Here is a 13,550-nt window from a genome sequence, read left to right as displayed (position 1 = left end):
CCCCTGGCAAGATCTCTACCAAATGACTATACCTCTGACCCCAGCGTTTTAGTGTTCTTTTCTGACACACGGTCTCCTTCTAATTCCAAGGCTGACCTTGAACTCAAAATCCTCCAGAGCACTGGGATTACCTGCGTTTCATTACACCCAATTTGATGGTGTTCATTGCCTGGGACTCATGTTGTCAAAGCCGGTCTGGAGCTCCTGAGCTCAGGTGATCCCACAGGCACTACAAATACTGGGAATAGATGCCCAATCCACTCTACCCAGATTTCCTCCATCTTTAAGGTCCCTTTTCAAATAGTGTTCTTGAGCAGTGCATATGCTAGAGTCGAAGGATATATCCTCCATAGGATTATTTTTTCTCTTTCTCCTCAAATTGCACCTAGCCCCAGCCTGCCCAGTTGTTACTATTTCCCCTTGGAACCTCCAGGGTTGTTGGTGAATCATGTTCAGTTTTGAACCGTGTTTTATTTGAAACATTTGTGTGTTTACCTTAATCTTCTCCACCAGATGCATCCTCCTACGAGGCATAACTGGTTCTGTCCCATTTTTTTTTCTGTTCCAGCAATGACTACTTTAATAAAAAATACACATTATTACCTGTAGCTAAATACAATAGAAAATATTAAGATCTGATTTTCAGCGTACACTCCCAGGTGTGACACATCTCTCTGCTCTAAGAACAAAGGCAATAGGGCTGACTGGCTGTACTGAGACCCCTGAGGTTAGAAACTGAAACTAACTTTCCACTTCTTTTTTTAGCTTGATTACGTCAGACATTCTGTCCTGGTGACCAGAGTCCAAATAATTCAACAGGCAATTCTGAAACAATTACAAGCAAGGCTGATAAAAGCTGGAGTGGAACTAACAGGAAGAGTTCATCAAGGCTTGGGTCCATGGGCTGAGCACGGTGGTGCACTCCCATAACACAAGCACTTAACACAAGCAGAAGCAAGAGCTTTGCTGTGAGTGTGAAGCCAAGATTGGACTGTAAAGCAAGCTCCAGGTCCGTATCAACTACATGGGAGATTCTGTATCAATAAAACAGAACAATAGTAAAATAAAACTTTTTCAAAAGAGTTGGCTTAAAGATGCTTTTGTTAGTGTCTGTCTTAGTTCACTGGGATCATGCTTACAAAATAGCACACATGGGGTAGTTTTATAAACAACCAGAGCTCATCCTTCACCGTTGTAGAACTTGAGAATGCCAAGACGTTGGGGAGAGCATATGCAGCGTATGGCGAGCCTGTGTCCTTGTTCACACACACCTTCTGGTCTTCTTGCAATGGTGGAAAGCAACAATGAGCACCTTTGGGTCTGTCTTATAAGGACCAACTCATTACTACGCTTTTTCAATCTAGTCGCCCATAAAAAGCTCTTCTTCCTTTTATCCTTGGCCAGGAAGGTTAAGATTTCACCACATGAACTGGGGGAGTGGGTAGCAAAATATTCACACACACACACACACACACACACACACACACACACACACACACACAAATGCAAGCTATACTGTGTTCCTGAGGAAGACATCATAAAAATGTCAGGACTCTATAATTAGCCTCTAAATTCTGTGCAATAGCAATTAACATCCCAATATGGGGTTTAGAGGAACGGGACAGGCTAGTCTAACATGATCTGGAGGCTCTTAGGAATAAGGAGATCAACATCGATTTGGAATGAGGTTAGTCCTTAGATGGCCTTGTTCAACACGGTGCAACCACTACACACACGGGATTCTGTGTGTGGCTATCTTGTAGAGTGAGCTGGACTGAGGATTCTCCCTACTACTTCTGTTCATGGAAAAGATTTGTGTAGGATCAGTTTGATATGAACCTTGAAAGGTTGATAGAGTATCCCAATAAAATACTTTCTTTCCTGGAATATGTTATATGTTATATAGTCAGATTCATATAGTATATAACCTTCAGACTCATTTCACATATCTAAACATATGTGTGTATGCACTTATATATACACATATAAAATATACATGTTTTATGCACTTATGTATATATATATATATATACATGTATTTGTGGCTTAGACCTTGTCTCTAAAATAAATTTATTTAATTTAAACAAAAAACGGGGTGCTGGTTAGGTGGCTCAGTGGGTGAAGTAATTTACCACACAAAGCTGGCAACTTGAGTTTGTTCCCCAGAGCCCATTAAAGGGGAAAGGGGAAAACTGACTCCATAAAGTTGTCCTCTGGCCTCCACATGTACACAGTGGCACTGGTGTACTACACACACACACTTCATACACACACTAATTATAATCTTGTAGCTCATTCTTTTCATTACTATTTGGTAATGTTTTGTTGTTTATCTATTCACTGACTGAAAGACACCAGTATGAACGTCTGTGCACAGGTCAATGTGCAAACTTGAACTCATACAGGAGCCCAGTTGCTGGATCTTATGCACAGCTGTTTGGCTGTGTAAGAGACTAACTGACTGGGGCTGGGGATTTAGCTCAGTGGTAGAGCGCTTACCTAGGAAGCGCAAGGTCCTGGGTTCGGTCCCCAGCTCCGAAAAAAAGAACCAAAAAAAAAAAAAAAAGAGAGAGACTAACTGACTTACAGTCGGAGGGGCCACGACATTTCCATCCACAGCTGCAGTAAGAGTTGGGGCAGCCCCTGTTTAGAATTGCAGCCTGAACCTTGAGGCAATCCTCATGCTTCTGACTCCACCCCACCCCCAGCTTCTCCACTGATGTCCAGCTCTTCTCCCCCGCTCCCACCTCATTTTTAATCTTGCTGCATCAGTTAGTACTGTGATGTTAATTAGAAATATTGAGGGAGGAGAAGGGCCCTTGCCTTGTTTATGGAGCCATGGAAACACATAGTTTCTCGAGGCTGTGTTATGTTAGCTGTAAAGTTGTTTTCTTTCTTTCTTTTAAAGGCTCTCTTATTAAATCAAGGAAGCCTCCTTTAATTCCAAGTTTGCTGAGAGCTTTTTATCATGAATACACATCAAATTTTGTCGAAACCTTTACAAATGCTTATATTGGTGTGGTCATCTTCTTTGCTCCTTTCCCCTGTTGATGTAATCAGGATCAGGTGTTGAACCACTTGATCGTGGTGTATAATTCATTTCATATATGGTTTAATCCAATCCACTAACACTTTCTTAGGATTTCTGCACTTGTATCTGTGGGAGCTACTGACCTGCGATTCTCTCTTCTTACAATGTCTTTGGTTTGGGATTAGAGTAATGTTGGCTTCACATGATGAAATCAAATATTGTAGCTGCCTTGACTTTATTAAAGATTATGTAAAACTGATATAATTTCTTCCTTTAATATATGGATATATATTCACCCTGAAACCATGATTAATCTAACAAATGTTAGAGTAGAACAAAAGAATAGATTAGAAGTACTTGGGGAAATAAACGAAACAAAAAAAGTAGTTGTTTGAGAGATAAAACTGTAACTTTAATTTTTTTCAAATCCTATTTTTAATGATGGTTTTTAAATGCTTTAACCTTTGTTGTAACCCACCACCCACCAGAGGTAGTAGAAAAGGATACCGGAAGGTCTGGGCTACCACCTGGGACCACGTAAATGTCCAAGCGTTGTGAAGAGCTGATGCCACGCACTGGCGGCAGCTTCTAGAGAGCTGGCTCTGGATACAGCACTTGGGAGAGAGGGCTCTGCACCTCCCTGGACAGTACAGAAGAGCTGGCCCCGGTGGGGGAAGGCAGTGCAGGTAAGCTGGCCCCACCACTCATCTGCAGTCACAGGTAGAGAGATGATATCCTTTCCCCCTCGCCCCTCTCCACCTATGGCAGTTAGAAGAGCTGGCCCCAGGGTCATGAGAACGGGAGAGTTGGCCCTGCCCCCCTCACCAGCTGCAGCACTCAGGAGAGTAGATCCTGAACCTTGACTGAGCAGCAGAGTGGAGCTGGCTTTCGTGGCGTGAGTGCACCCCCTGGCCCCTTGCCAGATGAAGCTCACATTGGGTGAGCTAGCTGGGACAGTGAGGGAGAGCTCACCCTGGTGGCGCAGGTGTGAGAAAGCTGGCCACCTCAGTTACCACCCAGGCCCAGATCCAGGGCTTTGAGTCCGTCCACCCCAAAATCTACCTCAGCTGTGAACTCCTGGAGCACGTGAAAGGGTAGGTCCTGCAGATCCAAAGCTGCAGGATGTCCGTGACGCAGGGCAACAACAGGGTAACCAAGAGGAGTCCTGGGGAGGATCCGGTAGAGCGCATGAAGCAGAAGCTAGAAGCCTCAAACCTGCCCAATGATTCATTGCAATGAACATTTGCAAGTACAGATTGTAGAGAAAGGGAGATGTTATGGGAAGCCCCGTGACAAACTACAGTTTCCATGACAAGATTTTTCTGGGCTTCGTTTTATTTTATTTATTTTTGTTGTTTTTGTTTGTTTGTTTTCTTTTGGTGGAGAGGATGCAAAGTCAGAAGGAAGATATGAAGGGACGGGGAGGGGAGTGAGATTGGGGACGTGATGTGAAACTCCCAAAGAGCCAATGCAAAGTTTAAAAGAAAACAAAGCCTTTGAATACAGAAGAGCCAACAGCAGGCCTGTTCGTGCATGCCTGTGACCTGAGTCCTTGGAGGAACTGAGGCTGAAGGTTGCAAGTCAGAAGCCATTGTGCACCATATAGTGACACTCTGCCTCAAAGCAAGGACAAAGAACAGCAACAAAATAGATAAAAATCCAAGTACATTTATGCCAGCACTCTGGAATGTTGAGTCAGGATCAGAAATTTGAGGCTAGCATGGACTGCATAGTGAGATAATTTCTCAGAAACAAAATGACTCTACCAAGACACAGAAAGCTTCACCAGCAAATCCTACCAAAAATTTAGAGAAAAATTAATATCATGCTTTCGCAAACATTTTCAGTGGACAGACATAAAAAAAAACTCATATCATTCTTTAATACTAGCCTAATACCAAAACCATTCAAAGTCATGAAAAATAAATAAATAAAACCTTCAGACCAATTTAAAAAAAAAAAAAAAAAGCTGGCCCTGATAGTTCACATCTGCAATCCTAGCACTTGAGAGGCAGAGTCAGGAGGATTAGAAGTTCAAGATCATCTTCAGCTACATAGTGAGTAAGAGGTTTGCCTGACATGATTGACACCCTGATTAAAAACAAAGCATCCTAAACCAGAAAACACTGTTATGGAGGCTCCAACAATTATCAACTTACAACCTATCCTATTGCTTCTATACTTTTACTCTGTTCCTACACACACACACACACACACACTCACACACACACACACATACACACACTCACACACACACTCACACACATACACACACTCACACACACTCACACATACATACTCACACACACTCATGCACACACACACGTGCACAGAGAGAGAGAGAGAGAGAAAGAGAGAGAGAAAGAGAGCGCATTATTTTAAAAAAGCAAAATCCTATTTCTTTGGTAAATATGTCTATACTCTGAAAGATAAGAATTCAAAAAGAAATGATCATGACAGCATTATTACTACCCCAAATGTTTAAATAGTACCTCAATATAATAAAATATCCTGAGTTTGTCATGTGTGTGTGTGTGTGTGAGTGTGTGTGAGTGTGGTGTGTGAGTGTGTGTGAGTGTGTATGAGTGTGTGTGAGTGTGTGTGAGTGTATGTGTGAGTGTGTGTGTGAGAGTGTATGTGTGAGAGTGTGTGTGTGTGTGTGTGTGTGTGTGTGTGTGTGTGTGTGTATAGGACTCTGAGTCTTGTCTTGAACTCCTGGGCTTTCTGTCTGTACCTCCCAAATACAAGGATTACAGATGTATGCCACATGGTCAGATACTGCTATAACTGCTTAATAGCTGTTTTGTTCAAACCAATACCCACACGTTCTACTTGGTTGTCTATTGGATTTCCACAGGTTCACATGCTTCTCCTCATTTGTTTTTAATTCCAATTTACTGAAGAAAGGCTACAATGGTAGGCATGTAGCTTGCTACATCCTGGATTTTGCTGGTAGAAGTCTAGCGGTGTTGTTTAACATGTTCACTATAACATAGTGACTCTCTTCTAATTGCTTGCTGCCAAATCTGCTATAAAGATGATTTAGGCCATCTGTCAGCAACATGCCATTGCTCCCATAGTCCTTACTAACTGCTGCTTCCTTTGTAGCACACTTAAAACTAGTGATCTCTCCCGATCTTCCCAAAAGCCCTATATGATGCACATGGTTCTCTCTAATCTAGAGATAAGGAACACAAAGCTTGAAGAGGTTAAGGAATTTTGACTCCAGTTAATTCACCAGCAAATACCTGGGCTCAAACTGGGGTCTGTCTGATGTTAAAATCCATATTATTAGGGCTGGAGAGAGGGCTCAGTGATGAAGACCTCTGCTCTTCCAGAGGTCCTGAGTTCAATTCCCAGCAACCACATGGTGGCTTATAATCATCTGTAATGAGATCCAGTGCCCTCTTCTGGTGTGTCTGAAGACAGCAACAGTATACATATATACATTAAATAAATAAATAAATAAATAAGTAAATCTTTTTTAAAAATCCATATTGTCATCCATTGTGACATGATGTCTCCTTGCGCCCCTTTGCCTGGGACTTGTCATGGTTGACTATTTTAATCAGCTCCAGGACGGAGACTTTCCATCTATCCAAAGAACTTTCACAACTCACCTCCTAAGTAACACATTGGATGCTTTCAACACCAACATAATAGAAAACCTCATCTCAAATGGGCTCAACAATAAGGATATCTATTATCTCATATAACAAGAAAGCCAGAAGTAGGACGACACCAGGGCTGGTTGGTTGGTTTTGTGACTTTATTCTATTTCTTAGCTTGGACATCATCAGTGTGATTTTCCCCTTCAGCTGGAACCTCTGATGGTTTTAGGACAGCTATTCCAATTTCAAGTCACTAACTCCATGAAACATCCACCCTGAATAGTGGCATGTTTCTCCGTGCATCTCTGTTTGAGAGCAAGAAGTTCCTTCACAGGGGAGAAGACACAGAAGCCATGTTAAGAGCCAGAGAGTGGGGAGGGGCGTTGTGAAGTGAAAGCCGTTGCCTTTTGTGAAGTCACTGCACTTATTATCTCTTGTTTAGATCAAGCCAACAGGATCAGGCAATATTTCATCAGATAACATTAACTGAATTCAATGACGGTAGGTCCAAAATAGTGAGACGGCAGACATGTTGGGAGGTATCCTGAAAGAGGAGAAGGAAGAGTATGGGTGGATAAACACGTGAAATTATTGAAGGATAAATTAAAGGGTAAAAGAGAGGTTTCTTCAGCAGACTTTGCCTCAGGTGTCACTGCCCACTCCTTGGACTATAATGTCATATGGCCTAGGAAAGGGTCCTGTTCCCCTGGCCATAATAGGGTTAGGAGCACAGTCCTAAGATGATATTAGGGCACCCTTCCCTAATGGATGGATTCTACTGTAAAGAAGAACACGAAAGGGCATGCCTTTAATCCCAGCACTCAGGAGGCAGAGGCAGCAGATCTCTAAATTTGAAGGTAGCCTGGCCTATAGAGTGAGTTTCGGGACAACCAGAACTATACAAAGAAACCCTGTCTCAAAAGGAAGAGGTGGAGGAAGAGAAGAGGAGGAGGAGGAGGAAGAGGAGGAGAATAGAATGGATGTGAAACAGGCAATCACTCCGCTACCCACTTCCACTGGGCTGTGCTGCACGCTCTGTCATGAATAATTAAAGCACTTCATTGTAACTATTGCATTTTTATTTTCTGCCCCCTGACATTTTCTGCCAGGGTGTCCGTTTCTTCTGTGGCATGAGGCTACAGCAGACGATCTGCAATCTAGCAGTTCTGGTTTAATTCTATATCTTCACAGTCCTAAAAGCAAGTCGGGGAGCTGGAGAATCAACTCAGTCAGTACAGTGCTTGGCGCATGAGCATGAGGGTCTGAGCTGGACCCCTAGTGTCCATTAAAAGCTAGTGTCCATTAAAAGGAGAGCTGTGGCGGTAAGTACCTTAACTCCAGGGATGGGAAAGCGGAAACAGGGCTCACTGATCAGATGCCCCATCCCAAAAGAGAGAATATGCCTAAAAAAAAAAAAAACAAGATGGATCACACCTGAGGAATGGCACCCAGGGTTGACCTCTGGGCTCCATATACACATACATATATGAGCATTCGCATGTGTGCACGTGCAAGACACACACATGCACATGCATAGGGCAGGGGTGTCAAAACTTGCAGGGTGGTACAGGCCTGTCACACCAAACTTGGAAGGTGGAGGCAAGTTCAGGAGTTCAAGGTTTCCTTTAGCTAGAAACCAAGTTGGAAGGCAGTATGAGTTACATAAGACCTTGTCTCAAAAGAAGAAATTCTGACAGGTTATATTAAGTCATTGGTATGACTGTATTCTTTTTTTTTTAAAGACATGAACAATAAATTTGAACTTCGTTACCTTGCTTGTTTGTTGGTTGGTTGATTGGTTGTTGTTGTTGTTTACATTTTTAAACACAGCCTTTGCAATAGACAAGGCTGGCCCTTAAGACCTGACTCTCCTGCCTCTGCCTCCCAAGTGCCCAAACTAAAGGCATACCGTCAGACACGCATGGTTTGTTTCATTGTTGCTGTTTGTTTTGTGGTTTGTTTGGCTGTTTTGTTTTGTTTTGCTTTGTTTGAGACAGGGTCTCACTATGTAGCCCTGAGTTCCTGGGACTCTCTGTGTAAAACAGACTAGACTTAAACTCACTGATATCATCCTACCTCTGCCTCCTAAGTACTGGGATTAAAGGCATGGGCCACCACGTCAAACTGGTATTTTGATTTTTGAAATAGCATTTCACACTGTAACCCAGGATATTCTGTACTTTACTCTGTAGCCCAGGTCAGCCTTAATTTCTCAGCAATGCCTGATTCACTACTAAGTGCAGGAATTACAGAAGCGTACTTGTAAGCCAAGCTTCTTATTAATGTCTGTCTGTCTGCCTGTATGCTTGTTTGTCGTTCTGAGACAGGGTCTCTGCAGCCCAGGTTGACCCTAAACTTACTATGCATCTGAGGGTAGACTTGATCCTGTGATCTTCCTCCTTCCACCTCCCAAACATTAGAATTATAGGTGTGTGCCACCAAACCTAGCTTATTGATTACTAATATTAAAAATAAGAATGCTAGGAGTAACGGAGAGGCATCAATCAGAACTCTACCAATTTTTTTTTCCGGAGCTGGGGACCGAACCCACGGCCTTGTGCTTGCTAGGCAAGAGCTCTACCACTGAGCTAAATCCCCACCCCCGAGAGGCATCAATCAGGACATAAAATGAATAGATAAATAATTAATGGAGAAAAATTAGGAAAGTTAAATAAGTAACCTACTTTACACATTTGTATATCCATTGACATCTACCCAATTCTAGCCCTCGTGGGACACACAGAGGTTGACCAGATGTTCTTTTTTCTTGGCTGTCTTTTCTATAATTTCAATATCTTTCTAGAGCCCACACAAGGCTCTCTGTCTCTGCTTAGACTGACAACTATGATGGCAGTGTAAGAAATCATTTCTGTGTCTTCTTCATTCCACAGACTGCTTCTGGCGTAATGATCCATTCATTGTCTTACACGCAGCCCTTTCTTTATGGAGGACCATGACATAGCCACAGAAGATAGTTGGCTACCAGGTATCTTTGCCTCTCTCTCCTCCAGTCTGAGCAAAGTTGCCCCGTTATCTTTAGTTCATGCCTATACCACCTTTCTCTAGTAAAACTGTTGATCTGATCTGTAAACAGCCCCATTTTTATTTAGAAAAAGGCTATGACTTGTAATAAATGTACGACATAGAAAGGTCAGACATCCTATCTGTTATTCAGGACATTTGGCACTATGAAAGCATAGGAAAACTCGAGAACATTATTTAAGTTGGTTTGGCCACACCTCCAGTTCTTTTCATTCTGACAAGGGGGTCCGGGGTTATAACTGACCGTGAAACTCTGGTGTCTCTCTACCGCCATGCTATTCCTGTGTCCACCACCATAGTTTCCAGAGCAGTAAAAGGCCAGCTTTTATCCTCTGACTCAGCCACCTGCTGGCCTGTTTTTTGTTGTTTATTTTAATGCTCGTGTTAGTCGTGTGGGGGTGCCCTAGGAAGACAGAAAAAGGCATAGAATACTCCAGAGTTGTTGCAGTCTGTCTCGTGTAGGTGCTGGGACCACACTTGTTTCCTCTGGAAGCATCATCAAGTTCTGTTAATGACTGATCCACATCCCTAGCCATCCCAGTTCTGAAATGTACAAAGGAAAATGCTGGGGTGGCCGGAGCAGAAGCGGAGAACAACGTTCTTGATGACTGGTGAAGCCGGACAAGCCTGAGTAAATCCTATTACGTCTCTTGAATGATTCTGTACTGATTTAAAAAAAAAAAATCCTCTGTTCATCCCATGGGACTGTCACAAAAATAAAACAAAAACAGGAATAGGAAGGTCTATTTTCACACACATGAAAAGTTGCTGTTATTATTTTCAACTTTAGAGTCTCTTCTGCAGTGTGGCTTTTATTTCAGCCATGTGACTGCTGCATACACCACTCCAGACAGCAGTCATTCAAGTTCACTCTCATCCGTCCTTTGTCTACTGTGGATCCCGTCAGCCCTGGGACGTCCATCCCTTTAGTTCACGTGCCTGCACTAATCCCAACATAACACAGATCCCCCATACAGGGAAACACGGCACGGAGCACTTGGATAACAAAACAAAACTGAGGCTGTAACTGTCACGTACCCTTCAAAGGTTATACTCGAAATACCCAGCAAGGAATCAAAGGGAGAGAGAGACCTGATCGAGATAGAAAATGCTTCTGTTGTGTGTATGGTTATACGTATCTGTAATCCCAAGCCCCAGGAAACAAAATCAGGGAGACTGTGAGTTTAAAGAGTGGCCTAGGCTACATAGTAAGACCCTGCTCGTCCTCAAAAATAAGATTCTGGAAGGAACCCGTGTGCTAGGTACTTCCACAATCAGGGATTTGTCCCGTTCAACTTTCATGCCCCAGAAACAAGATAATATTCTGTGGTTCCTAAGAATCAGACAGAGGGGGGCTGGAGAGATGGCTCAGCGGTTAAGAGCACTGACTGCTCTCCCAGAGGTCCTGAGTTCAAATCCCAGCAACCACATGGTGGCTCACAACCATCTGTAATAAGATCTGATGCCCTCTTCTGGTGTGTCTGAAGACAGCTACAGTGTACTCACATATATAAAATAAATAAATAAATCTTTTTTTAAAAAAAAGAATCAGGCAGAGGGAAACAGACACTTGAGTACACATTCGTTGGTAGGGGTAGAGGTTGGACTGCTTAATAGATCCACAGTAATAAACTCAGGGAGTTTTAACTTCTACCCAGGCCAGAGATGCAGTTCTTTGGCCTAGCACTTTTTGTAGGACTCTCCCATCAGAGACTGCATCCAAAGAATGTCGTTTGTAACCACAGTGAAGAACTCCTTAGTGTGTGTGCTTTTAGTACAGACAGACCTGTGGTAGTTGACTCCCGCGTCGCATCTTTAAGTTGTAAACATATTATAGGGAATGAGTCTCGAATCCAATGTCCAGTGTGAAGCCATCGTGTAGGTGTCAGTTCCCCAACACTCCCAAACCAAAACTTATATCAAGCTCCCTAAACCCCAGCTAGCTTCCCTCCCCTCTCAAGCAATTAACCCATCTAGTCCTTCCCACACCTACACCCAGCCAGTAAATCCTAGGACAGGCCTGGTCTGTTCCTGAGTTTGGTCAGAAGTGGGCCTTCATGAGGCTGCCCAGAAAGATGCTCGCTTGTCCACAGTCTAGCCAAGCCTCTGCATTCACTGCGTCAGTGATCCTGAGCATGTCCACAGAGCCTACCCAGCTTCCCCCAAGCCCAGGCTCCACCTGCTTCGCAGCGCGCTGGCGCACAAAGCTCTAGATTCTACGGGAGGACCCTGAGAGGCCAGCGTGTCATCAGTAGACTCAGCGGCCCGGGCAGGGGTCCTGTCCCAGTGTGGCCACCGCGCGTCGCCGGAACTACGCTTCCCAGGCTGCCCCGCTGCAGCCGCGCGCCCCGCGCCCCGCGCCGCGCCGGGCCGGGAGCCGCCTGTTGATCTCAGCTCTAGACCGGGGCTACGGCAACGCCCCTGATTGTCGGACCCGCGTACTCCGGGCTCTAAGGCTGCTGGCCAGGACCTTCCGCTTCGGGATGGGCGCAAGCAAGGGTGAGAATCCGGGGCAGAAAGGGACTGTCCGGGCAGCCTGTCTGAAGCACCCCGGTCCGCCGCTTAGCGTGTCCGCGGGAAGATGCTCCATGGCGTGGCGCGCGGCCAAGTGCAGCCCGCATCGGCTTGCACCCGAGCTGCGGGTGCGCTGGGTAGCTGGGGACAGCGCTCAGCGGCCGGGGATGCGTGTGGTTACGGATTGCACTGTGCCCTGCAGCCCCGCAGCCCCTCAGCGCCGCAATCCACGCGCAGATGCAGAGAGGGCGCGGTCTCCGGTCGCTCGGGGCTACAGAACTGGTGTTTTCCACGTTAGGCTTTGTTTCCCATTTTTCTTTCTCCTGTGAACGTGTCTGTGATAAGCTCCCAGGGTCTCCAGCATCTCGCGGCCTCATTTGAGCAGGAGCCTGGGAAGGGAGGAGTCGGGCCGGCATCTTTTCTGAGATCCCGGGAGCTGTCACAAGGACGCATCAGCCTTCAGAAAGCCTCCCTGGACAGGTCCCAGACAATCTTGTCTTATTCTTCCCGGTTAAAATCATGCTGGTATGTGTCTTTCCGAGGTTTCCTTGCTTTAGCCTGTTAGCCTGCAAAAATATTTTTTTTAGGGAAAACATGATAATAAAGGGCTCTGGGAATTTTTACTTTAAAATAGTAGAAGGTGGAAGGTGATGCGGCTAAAATGCAAATTACAAGAACATCACCGTTTCTCCGGCGCCTATTAAATATCTGGTTCACCATGCGCTTGGAAAAAGAGAAAAAAGAATATCAGAGAACGTATTACAAAAGCATGGTTTCCATAGCAGCACCACCATCTAGGAGCTGAAGGCTCCTGGGCCAGACCCCCCTCGCTTCTCTGAGCTGCAGTCTCCGTGTAAAATGGGATATTTGGTAAAACGGTCTCTGAATCTCTTTTCTTCCTAGATGCTTGCTTGTGTCGAGGTACTGAAATGCCAGAGTGTTTAACACTTTTACAAAAAGCTTGATGGGAACAGAACGAACAGTTTCCCGTTAAAAAAGGAGGATTTTTTTCCCCAAGGGTTAGCCAGTTTTGTTTTGTTTTGTTTTAAACACACCCGATCCCCTCTGTTTTCTTCAGTCTAAGCTCAATAAATATCTCAAAGGTTTGGTTTTCGCGTTAACATGAATTGGCAGGCCACGGTGTGGCGGTTTTGTTTGCAGAAGGCAATGCGATCAGCTGATAAAGGTTAGTGGCTCCCTAGGGCTGAGTCTGAGCTGTCAAATGTGCTCGGCAAGAAGGTGGGGGAGGAGACTCCAGCAAGCAGTAGGCAAAGAGAACATACAGTGAGGAGAGAGAGCGGTACTGACTGACGATGGGTTATTGTGTGAAATGTGAATTCACAATAGAAGGG

The 13,550-nt window shown here is 44.6% G+C and overlaps 1 protein-coding gene across 2 annotated transcripts in view; it reads left to right on the top strand.

The window, feature by feature from the left end:
* The first annotated feature begins 7,712 nt into the window (after positions 1–7,712).
* Tmod2 (tropomodulin 2) overlaps positions 7,713–13,550 on the top strand; it is a 53,406-nt gene continuing 47,568 nt past the window's right edge. Inside the window, exon 1 of one of the 2 annotated variants that reach the window (XM_006243407.5) lies at positions 7,713–12,183. The gene's annotated coding sequence lies outside the window, so the exon portion shown is untranslated. Of the gene's footprint in view, positions 12,184–12,440; positions 12,724–13,550 lie in introns of those variants that run through there. The other variant, XM_008766331.4, reaches the window with a different exon arrangement.

The sequence above is a fragment of the Rattus norvegicus genome, chromosome 8, assembly GCF_036323735.1.
Source record: "Rattus norvegicus strain BN/NHsdMcwi chromosome 8, GRCr8, whole genome shotgun sequence".
NCBI lineage: Eukaryota > Metazoa > Chordata > Mammalia > Rodentia > Muridae > Rattus > Rattus norvegicus.
The sequence above is the reverse complement of the archived record's forward strand: the minus strand, read 5'-3'. Positions and strand labels throughout refer to the sequence as shown.